General features: G+C 41.8%; 1 pseudogene; it reads right to left on the bottom strand.

Moving 5' to 3' along the window:
• Positions 1 to 24,295, bottom strand: part of LOC140211887 (sorbitol dehydrogenase-like) — a 76,393-nt pseudogene extending 52,098 nt beyond the window's left edge.
• Between the last annotated feature and the right edge of the window lie 244 nt (positions 24,296 to 24,539).

Here is a 24,539-nt window from a genome sequence, read left to right as displayed (position 1 = left end):
ATGATATAAGATTGGCTGTCTGGAAGGAGGCAAAGAGAGAGAATAAAAGGGGCCTTTTCTGGTTGGCTGCCGGTGACTAGAGGTGCTGTGCAGTTGTGTAGTATTGGGACTGGTTCTTGACTTGGATGAAGGAATTAATGGCTTTGTGGCCAAGTTTACGGATAATATGAAGATAGGTGAAGGGGTAAGTTGTGTTGTGTTTTGGAGCAGGGTATCTGAAGAAGGACTGAGACAGATTGGAGGAATGGGCAAAGAAGTGGCAGATGGAATATAGTGTAGGGAAGTGCATGGTCATGCATTTTGGCAGAAGGAATAAAGGTGTGGACTATTTTCTAAATGGGGAGAAATTTCAAAAATCAGAACTGCAAAGGGACTTGGGATTCCCCGTGCAGGATCCCCTAAAGCAATGGTCCTCAACCTCCGGGCCACGGACCGATACCAGGCCGCAAAGCATGCGGGGTGCAGCAGTAGCCGGGACGCACCCAGCACATCTTTAAGAAAAAAGCCAAAATAAATAAGCTAATTAATTAGGTGCCACCTGGCACATAAATGTCGGCCCAGATCAGAGGCAATTGCCGATTTCACTTGCTCTACGCAATCAGCAATCGCCTCTGATCTGGGCCGACATTTACGTGCCGAGCAGCACTAATTAATTAGCTTCTTTATTTCGACTTTTTTCTTAAAGATGTGCTGGGTGCATCCTGGCTACATTCTTCACGGCCCGGAGGTTGGGGACCACTGCCCTAAAGGTTAACTTGCAGTTTGAGCCAGTGATAAGGAAAGTAAATGCAATGTAGCATTCATTTCGAGAAGACCAAAACATAAAAGCAAGGATGTAATTCTGAGGCTTTATAAGGTATTGGTTAGACTGCTTGGAGTATTGTGAGCAATCTGGGGCCCCTTATCTAAGAAAAGATGTGCTACATTGGAGAGTGTCCAGAGGAGGTTCACAAGAATGATCCCAGGAGTGTAAGGGTTAACATATGAGGAGCATTTGATGGCTCTGGGCCTGAACTCTCTGGAATTTAGAAGAATGGGAGGGATGGGAATGGGAACTTTCTCATTGAAACCTATCAAATATTGAAAGGCCTAATTGGAATGGATGTGGAGAAGATGTTTCCTTTATGGAAGACTCTAGGACCAGAGCGCATATCCTCAGATTTGAGGAACAACCATTCACAACAGAGATGAGGAAAAATTTCTTTAACCAGAGGGTGGTGAGTCTGTGGAATTCATTGTCACAGAGAGCTGTACAGTCAGTTCAGTGGATATATTTAAGATGTAGATTCTTGAATAGGTTCTTGATTAATCAGGCGTCAACAATTACAGGGAGAAGACAGCAGAATGGGGTTGAGAGAGATAATAAATCTACCATGATGGAATGTCTGAACAGACTCGATGGGCTGAATGACATAATCCTGCTCCTATGTCTGATGGTCTTGAACGATCAGAATCAAAATCAGAATCAAGTTTAATATCACCTGTACATGTCATGAAATAGGTTAATTTTATAGCAGTAGCACAATGAAATACATGATAAATGCAGTAAATATAGAGAAAAGAAAAATTGAATTACAGTAAGTATATTTATGTCTATTAAATAGTTACATTAAAATAAGTAGTACAAAAAAACAGAAATGAAAATGTAGAACATTAATGTTCATGGGTTCAATGGCCATTTAGGTATCGGATGGCAGAGGGGAAGAAGCTGTTCCTGAATCACTGACTGTGTGCATTCAGGCTTCCGTACCTCCTTCCTGACAGTAACTATGAGAAGAGAGCAGTGGGTGTCCTTGGCAATGGTCACTGCCTTCCTAAGGCACTGCTCCTTGACGATGCCTTGAATACTATGGAGTCTAGTACCCATGATGGAGCTAACCAATTTTACAAGTTTCTGCAACTCAGTTCGATCCTGTGCAGTAGCCACCCCCTCCTCACCCCCACAACCAGATGGTGATGCAACCAGTCAGAAGGCTTTTGGCGGTAGACTTGAAGAAGTTTTTGAGTGCTTTAGTTGACAAACCAAATCTCCTCCTAGTGAAATAGAGTAACTGACTTTCCGTCTTTATAGCTGCATCAATATGTTGCGTCCAGGTTAGGTCTTCAGAGATATTGACACCCAGGAGCTTGAAATTGCTCACTCTCACCACTTCTGATCCCTCTGTGAGGATTGGTTTGTGTTCCCTCATCTTACTCTTTCTGAAACATAGAATCAGCTCTTTGGCCTTATTGGTGTTAAGTGCAAGGTTGTTTCTGGGACACTACTCAACTAACTGATATATCTCGCTCCAGTACACCGTTTTGTCACCATCTGAAATTCAGCCTATAATGGTTGTATCATCAGCAAATTTATAGATGGCATTTGTGCTATGCCTAGCCACACAGTCCTGGGTGTAGAGAGAGTAGAGCAGTGGGCTAAGCACAGATCCCAGTGTTGATTGTCAGTGAGGTAGAGATGTTATTTCTAACCTGCACAGTTTCTGGTCTTCCGGTTAGGAAGCTGAGGATCCAGTTGCAGAGGGAGGTTTAGAGGATTGGTGGTGTTAAACGTTGAGCTATTGTCAATAAACCGCATCTTAACATAGGTATTTGCATTGTCCAGGTGAGTCAAGGCTATGTGAAGAGCCATTGAGATCACGTCTGCTGTAGATCTATTGTTGTGACAGGCAAATTGCAGTGGGTCCAGGTCCTTCCCGAGACAGGTGTTGATTCTAGCCATGACCAACTTCTCAAAGCATTTCATCATGTGGATGTGAGTGCTGCTGGACAATAGTTGTTAAGGCAGCTCATGCTGCTCTACTTGGGCACTGGTATAATTGTTGCCTTTTTGAAGCAGGTAGGAACTTACGACCATAGCAATGAGAAATTGAAGATGTCTTTGAATACCCCCTCCAGTTGGTTGGCACAGGTTTTCAGAGACACCACCAGGCTCTACCACCTTCTGAGGGTTCACCCTCTTGGAAGACAGCCTCCAAGGGTCACCGGATACTGCAGGGATCCTCATAGCTGTGGTTTTATTCTCCTTTTCAAAGTGAGCATAAAAGGCCTTGAGCTTGTCTGGTAGTGAAGCATTGCCACCATTCATGAAGTTGGGTTTTGCTTTGTAGAAGGTAATGGCCTGCAACCCCTACCACAGTTGATGTGCATCTGATGTTGCCTCACCCTCCCTCGGAATTGTTTCTTGGCTCCTGAAGTAACCCTCCACAAGTCATACCTGGTTTTCTTATAGACCTGGGTTGCCAGACTTAAATGCCACAGATTTAGCCCTCAACAGACTACGAACCTCCTGGTTTATCCATGGCTTTTGGTTTAGGAATGTAATGTAAGTTTTTGTAAGCACACAGTTTTCCACACAGGTTTTAATGAAGTTGGTAACAACAGTGGCATATTCTCCAGACTTGAAGATGATTCCCTGAATGCAGTCCAGTCCACCAATTCAAAGCAGTCTGATAAGCAATCTTGTGCTTCCCTACGTGCTGCAGTCTTTAGTCTCTGCCTATACTCAGGGAGTAGAAGTGCAGACACCTGATCAGACTTACCAAAGTGTGGGTGTGGAATAGCATGGTAGGCATTCTTGAACTTAGTGTAACAGTGGCCCAATGTGTTATTTCCTCTGACACTACAGGTGATTTGTTGATAATAAATATTTAGTGGCTTTAACAAATTGGCCCGGTTAAAATCCCCCAAAATGATGGGGAAAGCATTGGGATATGCTTTTTCATGCCTGTTGATTACATCACTTAGTTCATCTAGAGTCTGTTTGACATTGGCCTGAGGTGGAACGTACACCGCTACCAAAATGATCGCTGAAATTGCCCACGGCAGGTAAAATGGCCAGCATTTAATTGTGAGGTGTTCCAGATCTAGTGAGCGATACTGGGACATCGCTGACACATTAGAACACCATTAGTAATAGCAACTACACTCACATCTGCTCTGATACCCTCGAATTACACCCAGTCTAGAATTGCCTTTCCCCTAGTGGGTTCAATCACATTGCTCTAAAAAGCCATAATTTGCTCTAGAATGTCATAGACATTCCACAAATTCCCTCTCTTGGGATCCAGCAACTACCTGATTTTCCCAATCTGCCTGTACATTGAAATCTCCATGGCTATTGTACAAACGTACATTGTCCTTTTACATACCATTTCTATTTCCCATTGAAATTTATATCCCACAACTGGCCACTGTTCGGTGGCCTGTATATAACTCCCATCAGGGTCTTTTTACCCTTTCAGTTTCTTAACTCCACTCACAAGGTTTCTACATCGTCCAATCCTATATCACCTCTAAGGATTTGATTTCATTTTTTACCCACAGAGCCATCACACCCCCTGTCCTTTCGATACAAGGTTCATTCTTGCATGTTATTCTCTCTATGTAGATCAGATAGAAAGTTGGTCACAGCATGACAGACAGAATTTAATCCTGACAAGTGTGAGGTGATGCACTTTGGGAACTCAAATACCCATGAGACATATATAGTGAATGGTGGAAGGCCAAGGAATGTTGATGATCAAGAGACCCAGGATTCCAAGTCAACTGTTCCCTGTAGGTGGGAACACAGATCAGTTGGATGATGAAGAAGGCATAAGCCATGCTTGCCTTCATTGCCCTTACAGTTCTAGGCATAGAATATAAGAGTTGGTATGTTTGTTGCAACTTTACAAAACACTGTACTTGGCTGTACTTGAAATATTGTATACATTTCTAATCGCCACAGTACAGAAAGAGTGCAGAGGAGATTTGCCAGAGTGTTGTTTAGATTATTGAACAGAATCACCAAAAAATTGCAATATTATGGGCAACACAATAGAGAACGAACTGTTTCAATGTATTCACTGTGAATAGTTTACAAAGCATTATGTTGCTTACCACAAATCACCACTTGAGCTACTCCCATTGTCTTGGCGACCAACATGCACATAAGTCCAATTGTTCCTTAATAAATGAATAGCACATCAATTAGAATATAATGTTGCTAGCTCACTGCATTTCTATAGCATCTTTCATGACTGTGGAATACTTCAAATCACTTTTTGAGCCAATTACTTGCTAAACCGTGATTACTAGGATAATGTATAAAACACAGCAGCCAATTAGAATCACTCCGGGGAGTCAGAGGTCACTGTGTGTGTGTGTGTGGAGGGGGGGGGGTTCACCTCCAGAATGGCCCTGATAGGCTTTAATTGGAAAGAAGGCTTCAAGGCTTCTGTTCTGTTGAACCATTAAAGGTTTTAGCAGCTTTTATTAAAAACTCCTTGATAATCTTTCAAAACTACTGACATTTTTAAATAATTAAAAAAAATCTAAAGGAAAGGAAAACTTAAAACTAATTAGATTTATTACAGCAAATAAAAATAATTAAAATAAAAATGACCTAGCTACAGAATCTTTGTCCAGTAATATAAATACACCAAGAATTCCCATTGAGATAATGGGAGTTATCAGGTTTTAGAATCAGAATTACTCTAGGTTTATATTCACTGAGATATATCATGAAGTTTGACATTTTGTATAAGTAGTACATATAATATAAAAGTACATAAGTAGTGCAAACAGAAAGCAAACAGTGAGGTAGTGTTCATGGGTTCATTGACCATTCAGAAATCTAATGTTGGAGGGAAGAAGCTGTCCCGGAAAAGTTGAGTGAGAGCATTTTCACTCCTGTACCTCCTCCTTGATGGCAGCAATGAAAAGAGAGCATGTCCTGGATGCTGGGGATTCTTCACGATGGATGCTGCCTTTTTCAGATAGCGCCTATTGAAGATATCCTGGATGCTGGGGAGGCTGGTGCCCATGATGGAGCTGGCTGAGCTTACAGCTCTCTGCATGTTCTCTCTGATCCTGTGCAGTTGGCACCTCCATATCAGATGGTGATGCAGGTTTTATGCATAATGCTAATGGATCCCAGGAAGACTAGGCTTCACCATTGGACCACGTGAAATCTTGTGACAGAATGTAATGTCAGAACAACATTACGTCAGCAAATAAGCTTTGTTTGTTGAGCATTCAGCTATCCAGGAGTGGAAATCTGAGGTTTACTGAGGTTTCATCCACTGGAAACCTGCAGTTTCAAAGGGATCCATTGAGACTGGCCAGTAAGGATCACCCCAGTCTATTTCAGTATGATGGACAGATGAGCATCGGCTAAGAATATTCCCCTGTTCTTTTCTCAAAACAGTGGCAATGGACCATTTAGAGATTGTAAAGTAGTTATAGAGCATCACAGCACAGAAGCAAGACCTTCAGCCCACCCAGTCCTCTCAAACTGCATCCGGACTATAGCCCTCCATACTTCTCCTATCTATGTACCTATCCAAACTTTCCTTAAACATTGAAGTCAAACCCTCATTCACAGGCACTCATTCCACACTCAAACAACCCTCTGAGTGAAGATGTTCCCCTCAGATTCCCCTTACATTTTCACTTTGCACTCTTAACCTATGACCTCCAGTTCTATTTCCACCCAACCTCAGTGGGAAAAAAAACCTGCTTGCATTAACTCTATCTATACCCCTCATAATTTTGTACACTTCTATCAAATCATTCCCTTATGCTCCAGGGAATATAGACCTAACCTATTCAACCTTTCTCTATAACTTGGGTCCTTTGTCCCAGCAGCATCCTTGTAAATTTTCTCTGTACTCTTTCAATCATATTGATATGTTTCCAGAACTGCACACAGTTCTTCAAATTTGGCCGCACCAACATTTTATACAACTTCTACAGTACTGACTCATCTGAGTCACAAAAGACAAAATATAAACATAAATCCTTCCTTAATGTTACTGTAAAAGGGTTGTGCAGCACAGAAGTGAAATATTTGTCATATTTATCAAGTATAAAACCAATACTAAATCAGTGCTGCAGCTAGTAGTGCTATTACTGCACAACTCCAGCAACCCAGTTTCAATCACAGATCCCATGCTGTGTTGAGCTTGCATATTCTCAATATGGCTACAGAGTGCAGAGTTTATCAAGGTAAATCAAATTTACCTCTGCTCCAGTGGTGTTCTTTTAAAAAGCCTTACATGCTCCTGCCTGATGCTGCGGTACCTCCTGCCTGATGGTAGAGGGTCAAAGTGATTGTGGGATGAATGGGAGGGATTCCTGACAATGCTAAGGGCCCTGTGTACACAGCACTCCTGGCAAATATCTAAGATCAGTGAAAGAGAGACGCCAATGATCCTCTCAGCAGTCCTCACAATTCTTTAAGATCCCGGGAAAAAGTCTCTGGTTGATCACTCAATCAATACCTCTCACCATCATGTACATCGCTGTCAAGTCACTTCTCATCCTAAATGCCTCCTGGCTGTGATTGCATCCGTTTCCACCATCTCTTCTGATAGCAAGTCCAGAGACCAACCACCCTCCACGTAAACCCTCTGATTCCTAAAATCCCTCCTCTCACCTTAAACCCATGTGCTCTTGCCAAGGGAAAGAGATTCGTACCCTTTACCCTGTCACTGACGGATTGAAATGCAAATAGTCAGTTAATTAGCCACTGTATATTCAGTGGCCACTTTATTAGGTACCTGTACACCAACTCGTTAATGCAAATATTTTAATCAGCCATTGTGTGGCAGCAACTCAGTGCATAAAGGCATGCAGATGTGGTGAAAAGGTTCATTTATTGTCCAGGCCTAACTTCAGATTGTGGAAAAAATGTGATCTAAGTGACCTTGACTTTGGAATGATAGCTGGTGCCAGATGGGGTGATTTGAGTACTTCATAAACCACTGATCTCCTGGGATTTGCATGCAAAACAGTCTCTGGAGTTTACAGAGAATGGTGCAAAAAATGAAAACGTCAAGTGAGCGGCAGTTCTGTGGGTGAAATGAGAGAATTAAAAGAAGTCAGAGGAGAATGGCCAGACTGGTTCAATGTGACAGGAAGGTGACAGTAACTCAAATATCTACATGTTACAACAGAGGTGTGCAGAAGACCACCTGATTGCACAACATACTGAACCTTGGAGTGGATGGGTCACAGCAGCAGAAGATTATGAACATATACACAGTGACCACTTTATCAGGCACAGCTGTGTATTGAAACACCAAGGTTAATTACACTAAGACACACAATATTAGCATTTCCCATCATAAGCAACTCCTTACCAGCTCCACAGATGAAAATCATCTTACCAATTTTCACTTCTCCTCTGTGACAGGCATGAATTGCAATAGAAAGTGGCTCAATCATAGCACCCTCTTCAAAACTCAATGAGTCAGGAATCCTAAAAGACAGTATACATAACAAGCATGGAACAACATTGTTAATAATTATTAAACCATCCATTAACCATCTGTCTATCTAAGAAGAACAACCCCAGATATTAAATTTCTTCTCTTTGGATTTCCTGCCCTAATCAGGGATGTTGTCAGTGCCACCAAGATTGGGGCATAATGGCCAGCAAAGAAGCTTTGCAACTGGATCGGGACCAGCTGGAAAAATGGGCAGATGGAATTTAATGTAGGCAAGTGAGAGATGTTGCACTCTGGGAGGACCAACCAGGGTAGAAATTACACAGTGAGCGGTATGGCACAGAGGCGTTCAGTGGAACTGAGGGATCCGGGAATACAGATCCATAGTTCTTTGAAAGTGGCATTACAGGTAGGTAGGCCCAGAAAGAGATCATAAATCAAAGTACTGACTACAGGGGTTGGGATGTTATGTTGAAGTTGCATATAATATTGGTAAGGCCAAATTTAGAAGATTAGAACATTAGAAAGTTTTTGACAAGAACAGGCCATTTGGCCCAACAAAGCTTGCCCAATTCCTTTTCACATGGTGTGTTGAAATAACTATTGAGTGTAGATATGAAAGTCTCTCAACTACAGAACTAGGTAGTTTGTTCCATGTATCCACAGCTTGCTGTATAAAGAAATGCTTCCTGATGTTAGTCTGAAATCTCCCTTTAACCAGTCTCCACGCATGGCCCTGATGGATTAATTTTGAAGTAGCAGCTGGCATCCGCCTTAATTATACCCTTAATGAGTTTGAGCACTTCTATCATGTCTCCTTTCATTCCACATCTACTTAGGCTACAAAGATTTAGTTCTTTCAATCTTTCTTCATTGCTCATACCCTGCGGACCTGGAATGAGTCTGGTTACTCTTTTCTGGACTAACTTCAGTGCCTTCACATGCTTCACAATATGGAGACCAAAAATTGTACACAGCATTCAAGGTGTGGCCTCACGAGCTAATTATACAGCTTAAGCAGAACGTCTCCTGACTTGAACTCCACTGAGTGCATCATTCTACTAGCCTTCCTAATCACTTCTATGCATCGTCTAGATGCTGATACTGATAAGTCTACCAGGACGCCAAATCCTTCTCATACAGCGCATTTTCTAACTCAAGACCCCCCCACCATTGTATATTTATATCTAATATTTCTACTTCCTATATGTAATACTTTATATTTACTGACATTAAATTTCATCTGCCATTTATCTGCCCACATCTGGATTTTGTTTAGATATAATTGTATTGATTCTGCTGCCTTAATGTTATCAACCTGTCTCCATAATTTTGTGTCATCAGCAAGCTTTACTAGTTTATTTGTTATGTATTTATCCAAATCATTAATGTAAATTAAAAACAGCAGAGGCCCCAAAACCGATCCATGTGGAACACCACTTTAAACATTTTCAGTGTGGGGAAGATCATCCTCTCACTATAACTGATTGTTTTCTATTCTTGAGCCAATTCTGCATCCAATCGCACATCTTACCCTGAATCCCTACCTCTTGTAATTTGATTATTAACCTCTCATGGGATACCTTGTCAAAAGCCTTCCAAAAGTCCAAGTAAAAAAGATTAGTATCTTAAAGAGATGTTCTTGTATTCTGATGTCCTGGACTCTCGCAGTGTTGGAACATTTTTGAGTGGAGGAACCTCCAATGGAAAGCAGGTAGGGGTGAAAGAACAGGGACGATTGTTCTTGGAATGCAAAAGGCTAGGGGATGATCTAATAATTTTAAATGACATGTTTTAGATAAAATAGATAGCGAAAATGTTTCCTTCCTGTCAAGAAGGTTAGTAATCAGAGGATAAAGATTTCAGACTTAACAACTGGCAGGCAAACTGAAGTAAATAAGGAAGTACTATTTATTTATCATAGTGAATTGTTGTAATTTGACCATCACTGCCTGAAAGTGTTGAGGAAATTTGTTTAACAGTATTATAAAGAGAGATGTGCATAAATAAATTGCTGTACTCTGGATAAAAATTAGGGAACTGGCACCTTTAAAGAACCAGCATTGTAGAATTGTGTTAAACAGTCTCTTTCTGTGCTGCACAATGGAGAACTATGTTTCTTAGAACATGGGAAGTTAAGGGGTGACCTGATAAAGGTACATAAGATTACAAAGGGCACAGGCAGTGTGAAAGCACATAATCTTTTTCCCAGGAATGTCTACTGAATTCAAGAGGGTATAGGTTTAAGATGAGAGGTGAGAGACATCAAGGGCAACTTCTTCACGCAAAGGATGGCGCATATTTGGAATGAGCTGCCATAAAGAGCATTTGAGGCATGTATATTAGCAATATTTTAAAACCATCTCAGTAAGTACATGGATAGGAGGGGATTAAAGGGCAATTTGATGGTCTTTTATTAATAGGTTCTATTGGGTTTCTTTGTTTTGTGGCTGACTGTAAGGTGACAAATTTCAAGGGTGTATAAAATATACGTAACTTTATAATAAATGTACTTTGAACTTTAAATGCCAACAGATATAACTTGCACAATGGGCAATGGGGTCGGCATTGGAGAGTTGGACTAAAGGGCCTGCTTCCATGCTGTATTAATCTAATTCCTCATTAGCAAGTGCATAAGGAACTCAGGGAGCATCTGTGGAGAGAAATGGACAGCTAATATTTTGGGTTGAGATTCTCTTCTGGACTAGAAGGTAGAGGGGAGATTTCAGCAGCTACAGTCTCTGCCATCTCCATCACAGCAACAGTGTTCATTAATATCAAACAATATTTTGGAATCTTAGATAAAGAATTTAATTTGAAAGTAAAACATACAAAATGCTAGAGGAGCCCAGCAGGTCAGGCAGCATCTATGGAGGGGAATAAAGAGTTGACACTTCTGGCTATAACCCTTTGTCAGGATTTCATTTGCAACACTGCTTTATCTAGGATTTCAAAACAGTCAACATTTCTGTAGTTTGAGAAACTAAGTTGAAGCAGTAGTTGGCAATGTGGGCCAAGTACTGGCACATAGCTCCATTATTTGGAGGAAGTCCAGCGGTGTAGTCTGTTAATGTCAAGTTGTAGCGTCCAGATTTAACAAACTCATCATTCTTTTTGGGAAAACCAGGTTCAACGGCAACTCTGTCACCTGTAATAAAGGAAGACAATGATCTTTGATATATACTCAGTGACTACTTTATTAGGTACACCTGTACACCTGCTTGTTAATGTAAATATCCAATCAGCCAATCATGTGGCAGCAACACATGCCGACATTGTCAAGAGGTTTAGTTGTTGTTCAAACCAAACATCCGAATGGGGAAGAAAAGTGATCTAAGTGACTTTGATGATGAAATGATTTTTGTTGCCAGGCAGGGTGGTTGGAGTGTCTGAGAAACTACCGATCTCCTGGGATTTTCATGCACAGTCTCTAGAGCAGGGTATAAGGATCACTAGTGAAATCAAGTGCAGAAATCACAGAGTCTTTGGCAACTCAAACAAAACAAGAGATTTAGTCATAGTCATTGTCATAGTCATACTTTATTGATCCCGGGGGAAATTGGTTTTCGTTACAGTTGCACCATAAATAATAAATAGTAATAGAACCATAATAGTTAAATAGTAATATGTAAATTATGCCAGTAAATTATGAAATAAGTCCAGGACCAGCCTATTGGCTCAGGATGTCTGACCCTCCAAGGGAGGAGTTGTAAAGTTTGATGGCCACAGGCAGGAATGACTTCCTATGACACTCTGTGCTGCATCTTGGTGAAATGAGTCTCTGGCTGAATGTACTCCTGTGCCCACCCAGTACATTATGTAGTGGATGGGAGACATTGACCAAGATGGCATGCAACTTAGACAGCATCCTCTTTTCAGACACCACCTTGAGAGAGTCCAGTTCCACCCCCACAACATCACCGGCCTTATGGATGAGTTTGTTGATTCTGTTGGTGTCTGCTACCCTCAGCCTGCTGCCCCAGCACACAACAGCAAACATGATAGCACTGGCCACCACAGACTCGTAGAACATCCTCAGCATCGTCCGGCAGATGTTAAAGGACCTCAGTCTCCTCAGGAAATAGAGACAGCTCTGACCCGTCTTGTAGACTGCCTCAGTGTTCTTTGACCAGTCCAGTTTATTGTCAATTCGTATCCCCAGGTATTTGTAATCCTCCATCATGTCCACACTGACCCCCTGGATGGAAACAGGGGTCACCGGTACCTTAGCTCTCTTCAGGTCTACCACCAGCTCCTTAGTCTTTTTCACATTAAGCTGCAGATAATTCTGCTCACACCATGTGACAAAGTTTCCCACCGTAGCCCTGTACTCAGCCTCATCTCCTTTGCTGATGCATCCAACTATGGCAGAGTCATCCGAAAACTTCTGAAGATGACAAGACTCGATGCAGTAGTTGAAGTCCGAGGTGTAAATGGTGAAGAGAACGGGAGACAAGACAGTCCCCTGTGGAGCCCCAGTGATTACAGAAATACCCAGCTAAACTATAAAGAGATCAAAATTTCGAAGGACTGAAATCTCTCATGATACACAGAAGAACTCGGTCTGAATTTCACCAGAGAAGGATCCACAACGACCGAGCAAAGAGTGGTTGGCATGTCCCTAAAATACACCCTGGAGCAAGTAGAAATTCAGGATCAATCAGACAACATAGGTATCCAGACAAAGCAATAATCCCCAAAGCCAACAACCACAATGTAAGACATTGAAAATATCATGCTCATTAAATTATCTCAAATTGAATAAAAGGGATAAATACAAAAAGAGCTTAAAAATCCCCATGGTACCAAATGAGCCACCTGCACAACAAAGTGAAAAACCAGAGCTAGTCCAAAGACAAACAATTAGACATGAAAGGTAAACAATCCAAGGAACACTGCGTAGCCATGAGATGACACTAGGAAAGTACAATCCACAAACTAACTGTGCTTTCTGTAACTGGAAACTAACATTAAATATTAGCTTTATTTGTCATATATACATCAAAGCACTGAAACATACAGTGACATCAAATCAAATCGGTGAGGATTGTGCTGGGATCACCCAGCAAGTATCACCGTTCTTCAGGTGACATACAACTTACTAACCTTAACCATGTCTTTGGAATGTCAAGGAAAACTGCAGCACCAGGACATGGTGGTCATGGGGAATATGTACAAACTCCTTACAGGTATCAGTGGGATTTGAACCCCAATTGATGGTCGCTGGCACTGTGAAGTGATTACACTAACTACTACACTGTGTTCTCAGAAATTGATCATGTTAGTAGTGTGTATTTTCTACTCATTATAATGTTGGCACCGCTGTTTGATTGGTATAGGCAAGATCTCCAAAAAGTCTATTCTTCAAAATTGGAAATATTAGCAACATTCCTGGACCTAACATTAAAGATTAGCTTTATTTGTGATATATGCATCAAAGTACTGAAACATACAGTGCCATGCACTCCTTGCCTCAAAACACTGAAACATACAGTTGACATTCCACAGAAGTGTTCATGCCTGAAAGCCGTGGGACTACCACCAGTATCTTCTTTAAGAATCAATTGAGTTTTTGATGCTTACATAGTACAACCTGAACTTCTTAGGGTTAGATCTGTGTTCCCCAAACCAAGTTGTTTTCCATATACAGATTTAAACCTATCTATTTCATAATGTCACCTACACTCAATGGCCAATTAATTAGGTACATCTATACACCTGCTCATGAATGCAAATATATAGTCAGTTAATCATGTGGTAGCAACACATGTGGATGAGCTACAGCAGCAGAAGACCACAAATAGGAGGTACCTAATGAAGTAGCCACTGAGTGTATCTCATATAAAACTAACCTCTTGGTATACTCGGGAGTGGTAATGATAGTCATAGTCATAGTCATACTTTATTGATCCCAGGGGAAAATTGGTTTTCGTTACAGTTGCACCATAAATAATAAATAGTAATAGAACCATAAATAAGTTAAATAGTAATATGTAAATTATGCCAGTAAATTATGAAATAAGTCCAGGACCCGCCTATCGGCACAGGGTGTCTGACCCTCCAAGGGAAGAGTTGTAAAGTTTGATGGCCACAGGCAGGAATGACTTCCTATGACGCTCTGTGCTGCATCTTGGAGGAATGAGTCTCTGGCTGAATGTACTCCTGAGCCCACCCAGTACATTACCTAGTGGATGCGAGACATTGACCAAGATGGCATGCAACTTAAACAGCATCCTCTTTTCAGACACCACCGTGAGAGAGTCCAGTTCCATCCCCACATAGGGGATAGGGGATTCATTGGTTAGGGGAACTGACAGGAGATTCTGTGGACAAGAATGAGATTCCCGTATGGTATGTTGCCTCCCAAGTGCTAGGGTCAGAGATGCCTTGGATCGAGTACACAGCATTTTTTATGGGGGGTGTCGAGTGAGAAGCCATAGGTCATGGAACGCATTGGTACCAATGACATAGGCAAGAATAATGACAAGGTCCTGCAAGGTGAGTTCAGGGAGTTAGGTACTAAGTTAAAAGACAGGACCTCCATGGTGGTGATCTCAGAGTTGCTACCCATGCCACCTGCTAGTGAGGCAAGAAAGAGGAAGATAGTGCAATTTAACAAGTAGCTAAGTTGATGGTGCAGGAAGGAGGTTTCAGATTTTTGGATCATTGAGCTCTCTTCCAGGACAGGTGGAACCTACACAAGTGGGACAGTTTGCACTTGAACTGGAGGGAGACCAGTTTAATCTGGACCCACAAATTGATGCAGCTACAAAGAAGGCATGCCAGTGGCTATATTTCATTAGACAATAGACAATAGGTGCAGGAGTAGGCTATTCAGCCCTTTGAGCCAGCACCACCATTCACTGTGATCATGGCTGATCATCTACAATCAGTACCCATTTCCTGCTTTCTCCCCAGATCCCTTCACTCCGCTATCTTTAAGAGCTCTATCTAACTCTTTCTTGAAAGAATCCAGAGAACTGGCCTCCACTGCCTTCTGAGGCAGAACATTCCACAGAACCACAACCTTCTGTGTGAAAAAGTTTTTCCTCAACTCCGTTCTAAATGGTCTACCCCTTATTCTTAAACTGTGGCCTCTGGTTCTGGACTGCCCCAACATCGGGAACATGTTTCCTGCCACTTGCGTGTCCAATCCCTTAATAATCTTATATGTTTTAATCAGATCCCCTCTCATCCTTCTAAATTCCAGTGTATACAACCCCAGTTGCTCCAATCTTTCAACATATGACAGTCCTGCCATCCAGGGAATTAACCTTGTGAACCTACGCTGCACTCCCTCAATAGCTAGAATGTCCTTCCTCAAATTTGGAGACCAAAACTGTACACAATACTCCAGGTGTGGTCTCACCAGGGCCCTGTTCAACTGCAGAAGGACCTCTTTGCTCCTATACTCAACTCCCCTTGTTATGAAGGCCAACATGCCATTTGCTTTCTTCACTGCCTGCTGTACCTGCATGCTTACTTTCAGTGACTGATGAACAAGGACACCTAGATCTCATTGTACTTCCCCTTTACCTAACTTGACACCATTCAGATAGTAATCTGCCTTCCTGTTCTTGCCACCAAAGTGGATAACCTCACATTTATCCACATTAAGCTGCATCTGCCATGCATCTGCCCACTCACCCGACCTGTCCAAGTCACCCTGCATTCTCATAACATGCTGGTGGAGAGAGTATTATTTGGGTTTTTAGCGCTGGAAATAGTTACGTTCGGGCACATCTCATTAGCGGGGCAGCAGTATTGTCGCATTGTTTATTCCAGGGACCAGCTGATTGTGCTTATGCTGGCCGGTTTAGCGAACAAAGCGGTGGACACCCCTGCTGAAATCTGGAGGAAAACACACAGAGGATGCAGAAGGGAATCACAAAGGCGAGGAAAAAGGACCGGGTCAAGACAACAGAGACTTATGGAGAAGAGGAGTTCAGTGAGTAATAAAATGGACGAGTTGGTAGCACTAGCCAGGAGTCAGAGAACATTTCAGGAGAGTAGTATTATGTGTTTTACTGAAACGTGGCTGCACGAGGACATACTCGACCAAAACTTTTCCGTGGGGGGCTTCCAGACCGTTCAGGCTGACCGGAAGTGCACTGAGAGCGGTAAGCGTAAAGGAGGAGGGCTTGCTGTTCTGGTTAATAACGGATGGTGCAATCCTGGTCATATTACGATCGAGGAACATGTTTGTAGCCCGGATATTGAACTTTTTGCTGTTGGACTCTGGTCATATTCCACCGAGATACAACACTGGGCGTCATAGGAGGTTGTTCCTGCCTGTGGCCATCGAACTTTGCAGCTCCTCCCGTGGAGGGTCAGACACCCTGAGCCAATAGGCTGGTCCTGGACTTATTTCCATCTGGCATAGTTTGCATATTGTTGTTTGATTGTTTGTGGTTTTGGTATTGCTATATTTATGCTCTATTCTTGATTGGTGCAGCTGTAACGAAATCCAATTTCCCTTGGGATCAATAAAGTATGTTTATCTATCTATCTATCTCACATTTCACACTGGCACCCAGCTTTGTGTCATCTGCAAATTTGTTAATGTTACTTTTAATCCCCTCATCTAAATCATTAATTTATGTTGTAAATAGCTGCGGTCCCAGCACCAAGCCTTGCGGTACCCCACTAGTCACTGCCTGCCATTCTGAAAAGGACCCATTAATCCCTACTCTTTGTTTCCTGTCTGCCAACCAATTTTCTAATCATGTCAGTACCCTACCCCCAATACCATTTGCTCTAATTTTGCACACTAACCTCCTATGTGGGACCTTAAATTAGGAGTTTGAAGAATTTGGTATGTCACCAAAGACACTCACGAACAATGTTCCCTCTAATTTTTAGTAGTCAGTGTGCACAAAAATCTTATGTTGTGCAATTTTTTCCCTGTGACAAAAGTATGTGCGCACTGAATGCACACATGGCACAGTTTATGTAGGTTTACAAAATATTTGACATAAAACTGCAAAGAATAACAACAAAATGGCATACGTATTTAAGTCACTCAGTTATTTTTTCTCTCTCCTGTCTTTGGCATTTACCCATTCTTTGTAAACTCTATCTAGACTAATAGAACTTCCATCCAATTGATAGCTTTTGATTCTCATTAACATACCCAAATGACACTCACCTAAATGGTTTCACAGCTTGTTTTTGAGTTGATTCATTAGGCTAAAACCTTGCTCACAGTCTGCACTAGACGCAAGAAAGGTTCCCCCAATGTCAATCAACTATGCAAGTTTGCAAAACTGTTCATTTTGAAGTACAAATGCCACCATTTGAGCAAAGTTTGAAATCAGTTTGGATTTAATTTTTTCTTGCACAGAAAATTTGAAATCATTAAACTGTCTAACTATTACAGTATTTTCAGCTGGAAAATCATGCTATTTTAGACATCAGGCATTAACTTGTTCATCGCCAAATGTGAAGTCACAATCTGCAATTGCGGAGAAATCAAAAGCTGACCATTCTTGTACCTCATCTTCAGGAAACCTTTCTTCTAAATGAACACAAAGACTATTTATAAAAATCAACAGCGAACTTGTATCTACTGTGACATTTTCTTCGGGTTGTTGGCTTAACAAAACTTTAACTTTGTCACTCCACGAAACATTGTCTCCCAGATACTGTTTTCTTATCTTTTCAGCCATGATGCAGCTGTACAAACCAGAACAGGAAAGGTGAGGTGACGTAAATTAGTGACGTGCATTGTGGTATTTGAAAAACTGACTAACTAGTTAACAGAAACAGTTAGCTAAAAGATTATTTTTAATAAGTATAATTATTAATTACTACATTATTTTAGGTAACTAACCTTTTGTGCGCACATGTGCACAACTTAGAGGGAACAGTGCTCATAAGTTTCTACTGATGTACTGTGGATAGCATTCTAACTGACTACATCACCATCTGGTATGGTGGGGAGGGGTGGTGATGGCACTACTGAACAGGATCAAAATAAGCTGCAGAGAGTTGTAAACTTAGTTAGCTCCATCATGGGCACTAGCCTTCGTAATATCCAGAACATCTTCAAGGAGTAATGCCTCAAAAAAAATGGCGTCCATTATTAAGGACCCCCATCACCCAGGTCATGCCTTTTTCTCAAGAAGGAGGTACAGAAGCCTGAAAGCACCCACTCAATGATTCAGAAACAGCTTCTTCCCCTCTGCCATCAGATTTCTATTTATTTATTTTTGACTGTAATTCATCATTTTTTTCCTATTATTATGTAATGCATTGTACTGCTGCTGCAAAGAAATTTCATGACATAAGCCAGTGTTATTAAATCAGATTTGGATTCTGATGTTTGCTAGTGCCACCTTGCAAAACAGGTATAGGCAGTTAAGATCAAGCGAGGCACTTGAGAAGTATAGGAAATGTAAGAGAACACTTACAAGAGAAAGAAATCAGGAGAGCTAAAGGAGGACAGGATGTTGCTCTGGCAAACAAGGTGAAGGAGAATCCCAAGGGCTTCTATAGCTATATTGAGAGCAAAGGGATAGCAAAGGATAAAATTGGTCCCTTTGAAGATCAGCATGTCAAATATACATAAAGCCAAAAGAGATGGGGTAATCATAATTTCTTTAGCATCTGTATTTACTAAGGAGAGAGATGGAGAGTCTGTGCAGGCTTTTTCCCTTTAGGATGGGTGAGACTAGAACTAAAGGCCATTGGTTTAGGATGAAAGGTGAAGAATTTAAGGGGAATCTGAGGGGAACTTCTTCACTCAGAGAATGGTGAGAGTGTGGAATGATCTTCCAGCAGAAGTGATGGATGTGGGTGAGTTGAGAAGTCTGGGCAAGGATACAGAGCAGGGGGGTATGGAGGGCAATGGTCCAGGCACAGATAGAAGGAAGTAGGCCAAAAACCAGGCCAATATGGACTAGGTGGACCAAAAGTTTTCTTTCTAAGCAATAGTGCTCAATTACTCTATTTGAATTAAGATAAGATTGGTTCTTGCAAACTTTCAATTGGTCAGAGTCGCCTTCTTTTCCGTAACCATTCAAGTGACTCCTTTCAACTATATCATGCATGTCATGCCAACATACCAACACACCACAGCAAATTCTTAATACATATGTATATGGTGAATTAAATTGATTCTTAAAGATGATTTTATATGTACACAATTTCCTTTCTAAAAGGGACCATAGATTCTGCTTTCACCATTTCTTCAGACAGTGTGTACCATGTCTTAACCGCTACTTGAAACAACTTCTAATCTATGCATCTTTTTGTTATTGACGGTCCTGCCGGTTGAAAATCCCACAAAATGTTGAACCTCCTTTCGATGTCACCTCCCCCCTCCCCACCAGTTTCATTGAAAGCTGTAGAATACTTTACAGCTAACCTGCTTTGAGATGTTCAACTCCAGAGCCGACTTCGACAACAGTGCCTGAGAATTCGTGACCTAGAGTCAATGGTTTGTTGATGTCAAAGCCTGCAGTTCCTCCACGTTCCCAGAAATGGATGTCCGTACCACAGATTCCAACAGAATTAATCTTTAGCAGAACCTCTGAAAGTAACATATAACCACAGATGAAGTATTGAAATGTTTTCCGATACAGAGCATCTCTTTGTCCCAGGTTTCTACTTAAGCTGTACATTATTGCAGGCTTAACTCTCCACAGGGAGCTTAATTTGTTTTTTCTGCAAATCCAGTAATGGCTTCATATTTATAGAACATTATAGCATAGTACAAACCCTTCGGCCCACAATGTTGTGCCGCTCTTTTAACCTATTCCAAGATTAATCTAACCCTTCCCTTCCACGTAGCCCTCCAATTTAATTTCATCCATGTGCCTATCTAAGAGTCTCTTAAATGTCTTTAATGTATCCACTTTTAGCACCACCCCTGGCAGAGTGTTCCATGCATCCACAACTCTCTGTGTAAAAGCCTACCCTTGACAACCTCCCATTACTTTCCGCCAAACAGGTTAAAGTTATGCCCTCTTGTATCAACCATTTCTGTCTTCAAAAAGGAATCTCTGGCTATCCACCCAGTCTATGCTTCTTGAAATCTTGTATGCCTCTATCAAGTCGCCTCTCATCCTCCTTTGATCTAAAGCCCTATCTTTGCTCAGCCTGTCTTCATAAGACATGCTCTCTATTCCAGTTAGCATCCCACCCTCTTTAAATGTTCCACATTCTTCCTATAACGAGGTGACCAGAACTGAACACAATACTCCAAGTGTGGTCCAACCAGCTTTATAAAGCTGTAACCTTGCCTTGCAGCTCTTGAACTCCATCCCCTGGTGAACGAAGGCCGGTAATGCTATGCACCTTCTAAACAACCCTATCAACTCAATAAATTTCTACATTTACAGAGTAATTCTATGTAAACTGGCTAACTGAGATGGGCTGCTCTATATCTCAATTCCTCATCATAGATTAAAATGTGTTGTGGGGTTTTATATCTAAAGTGCAAGTATTCAGCTAAAATATACCATAAGAATTGCTTTCATTCATATTTTTTTCTCTAAAGTGTGCTTAAAATACATCCTCCCACCTGAAGAATACTTATTTGGTATATAGTTATGACAATGGATAATGTGAAACAACTTACCATTAGATCCGGGTTCTGTAACTGGTCGATTCTCCTGTGGAGAAATAATGAGATCTTCATTAGTCAAGGTTGAATCCTTTATAGATGTGACAAAGAGCAGACACAGTGTGGTGGAATTCTTTTCTGGGGCACTAAACAAGCCCGGCTGCAGTTCTCAACCAACACACACAAAATGCAAAAGAACTCAGCAGGTCAGGTTTCCTCTATGGAGGGAATGAATAAACAGTCGACGTTTTGGACTAGAAAGGAAGGGGACAGAGGCGAGGAGGTTGTAGGGTGGCATGAGCAGATTGTCCATCACCTTCCTCTGATGCGCCTCCTCCTTCCGTTTCTCCCATAGTCCACTGTCCTTGCCTATCAGGTTCCTTCTTCTTCAGCTCTTTAGTTCTTCCACCTATCACTTCCCAATTTCTTACTTCACTCCCCCTCCCCCACCCACTCACCTTGCCCCTCACCTGGTCTTATTTATCACCTGTTGGCTTATACTCTTGCCTCTCCCCAACATTCTTATTCTGGCTTCAGCCCCCTTCCTTTCCAATCCTGAATAAAGGGTCTTGGCCCGAAACATTGACTGTTTATTCTTCTCTATAGATGTTGTTCAACCCGAATTCCTTTTGCATTTTGTGTGTGTTCCTTCAGGCTTCCAACATCTGCACAATCTCTTGTGTCTCATTCAATTTATGGTCTTATTGACATCCATGGAAATGACAATCAAACAGGACCAGTCATGACCAAGCATGGTTCACACTCAATAATAACCCAGAGCACAAGATATATAAAATTATTCAGTAACAAGGGTAGAAAAGGTAGAAACAATTATACACAACTCACCTGTCTCTGTTCCAACCTACCACTTGATCTCCTGAATATCTGCATCATTTCAACCTTCCAAGCTACTCATTTGGGAGTATGTCATGCCCCAATTTATTGCATTTACAACATGGAAGCAACACATACGGCCCAAATGGTCCTGAGGTGAACATTCCACTTCATCCTATCAGCATGCCCTTTTACTCTTCACATCTTTTTGAAAATTTTTATTTTTAGGTACTGGTGATCTCTAATAAGAACAAGAAAAAATGATGCAGATATTCAGGAGATCAGGCAGCCTCTGTGGAGAAAGAATACTTTAGCATTGCAAGTTGGTCTTGTATGAAACCTTGAGCAACACACACACACACACAAAGCTGGAGGAACTCAGCAGATCAGGCAACATCTATGGAGGAGAATAAACAGTCAGTATTTCGGGCCAAAACCTTTAATCAGAAAACCCTTCATCAGGGTTTTATCCGATGTAGTGAATAAAACAGAATAAATATTACCAGTCTTAAATCTCCAGCTGCGTGGATCACAACTGACAGATTCTCTCGATGTGACATCTCCAGCTTTTCAGTCTGAAATGAAGCATAGTTAACAGTCTCACATAATACACCCATTTCAAAATTGGTCAAAAAACAATTTTTTTGCTGTTCTATCAATATTATTAAGTAAGTGTAGTCTCTATCTAAAGTCTCTGCTGTTCTAGTTACTTGAACAAGATGTCTTATTGTCAGATACACAAAGACATGTACACATGATGAATTAGGTGCAGCATCAGCGTGGGACCATAGCCCCTCCCTATCTGGGTCCAGAGCAGTACTCAGCTCACAGAGCCTTCCCTATGGGGAGAAGGGCCACAGTTGTCTCGGGTGAAAAGTGAAGGGCAGAAACCCAGGCTAGGTTGAGGAGAAGCCCCAACACGATTACAGGGACCTCAGCCAGAATAAAGATGGAGAAGAACTGAGCAGAGAGGAGGAGGAGGAGAATGGGGTTTTCTGAGGATCCTATGGAGGAGGTTCCACCAAGATTTGAGAGCCATATGCAGGCCTTTACCAAGTTCCTGACTGAACAGGTCTCTCCTCATTCCCCAATCCCAGATACTGAGCTGTTCAGGGTGCCCCCCCCCACACCAACCCTGAGTCCCGGAAGAACAGCAAGCAGGAACCAGAGCCCACCCCATTGGAGGAGAGCAGCCTACTGGGAACAGTTGTGGGTAGACAAGGGGGGGGAGATGAGGTGTGGGGGAGTGGAGAAGAGGGGAGAAGAGGAGGAAGAGAAGGGGGTGACTACTTATCAGACCCTTCTGCCCCTCTTCTGGGATCACCTCCTCGGCCACCTGGATGGAAAAATGATCAGTCGAGCCCTGGAACAAGGGCCAGGAGGACAAATCTTGTGCCTCCTCCCCTAGATTCTACTCCAGGCTCTGGATCTATGAGTCCCAAGACCCTGGCCAGGAGCTAGGGTCATCTTGGGAGAATAGCAGGTGGGAATCAGAACACGCCTCATGGGAGCGGAGAGTGGCTACTGGGAGCAGTTAAGCTTACCACTGTGCTACCACGTTGCCTTTCCTCCCACGGTATAAAGACGCACCAGTTGGTAAGTTAATTGGTCATTGATTAGACCATAAGAACAAAAGACAAGAGCAGAATTAGGCCATTTGGCCCATCGAGTCTGTGCCACCATTCAATCATGGCTAATCCTTCTTTCCCCTCCTCAGCCCCATTCCTTGGCCTTCTCCCTGTAACGTTTGATGCCGTGCCTAATAAAGAACCTATCAATCTTTGCCTTAGATACACCCAATGATCTGGCCTCCACAGCTGCCCATGGTAACAAATTCCATAAATTCATCACCATTCGTATTTCTCTCATCAGTGCTCTTGTCAATCCAGGCTACAATTTGTTATTTTACTGTCCCAGCGCAAACACTTTCCTGTGATATGGTTCCCAAAACTGTACACAGTAATCAAGTTGTGGGTTACGTATGTTGTAGAATTGGTCTTATATTCTACTCAATGTGTAATAAAGGTAATTATTATATATGCCCAGTTAATCACCTTTCTGGCCTGTCCTGCTGCTTTTAAGGACCTGTGCACATTCCCTAGAAGGTTCCTTTGTTCTACCATGTCACTCAATATCCTTCCTTGAACAACCTTGCTGCAACTCCACAAATGCAATAACTCACCGTACTGTGGATGAAATGACATTTGCTATCTTCTGCCGAATGAATCAGACCCTCTAGATCAGGGGTTCCAAACCTGGGGTTCAGAGACCCCTTGCTTAATGGTATTGGTCCATAGCATAAAAAATGTTGGAAATCCCTGGTCTAAATCTTCCTGCCAGCAAAAGGTTTTTTCTTCATTGAAAACAGATGGCTCAATATTGGATTATCTGCAATCTTCTTTCCATCAACAACATTTGCATACAAATTACATCAACATAATATACATCAGCATGCTAAACAATACGCATATGCATTTCTCTCTTCTTAATCAGTGTCTCCAAAAGTTAATTAAATCAATGGTTACCTGAGGAAGATCCACAATAGTATCTTGCAAATACAATGATGTGGGTAAAGCAGGATGTTGAATCTCTGGCTGAATGGAGCACAACAGTCCGATTCTCTCCAGTTCCTCAGTTTATAGTTAAAGATAATCAGTACTCTTGCATAAACCAGCTACTTCATGAAAGTTCAGGCTGTTCTATCAATATTGATAGAATGCTTAATCAAATTACATATATACATAGAACACAGAACACGGAAATTAATAGCACATTGCAGGCCCTTCAGCCCAGAATGTTGTACCGACCATGTAACCTATTCTAGAGACTGCCTAGAACTTCCCGCGTGCATGTCCCTCTATTTTTCTAAACTCCATGTACAAACGTACCTATCTAAGAGTCTCTTTAAAGACCCTATTGTATCGGCT

The sequence above is a fragment of the Mobula birostris genome, chromosome 18 (genome assembly GCF_030028105.1).
Source record: "Mobula birostris isolate sMobBir1 chromosome 18, sMobBir1.hap1, whole genome shotgun sequence".
Classification (NCBI taxonomy): Eukaryota; Metazoa; Chordata; class Chondrichthyes; order Myliobatiformes; family Myliobatidae; genus Mobula; species Mobula birostris.
The sequence above is the reverse complement of the archived record's forward strand: the minus strand, read 5'-3'. Positions and strand labels throughout refer to the sequence as shown.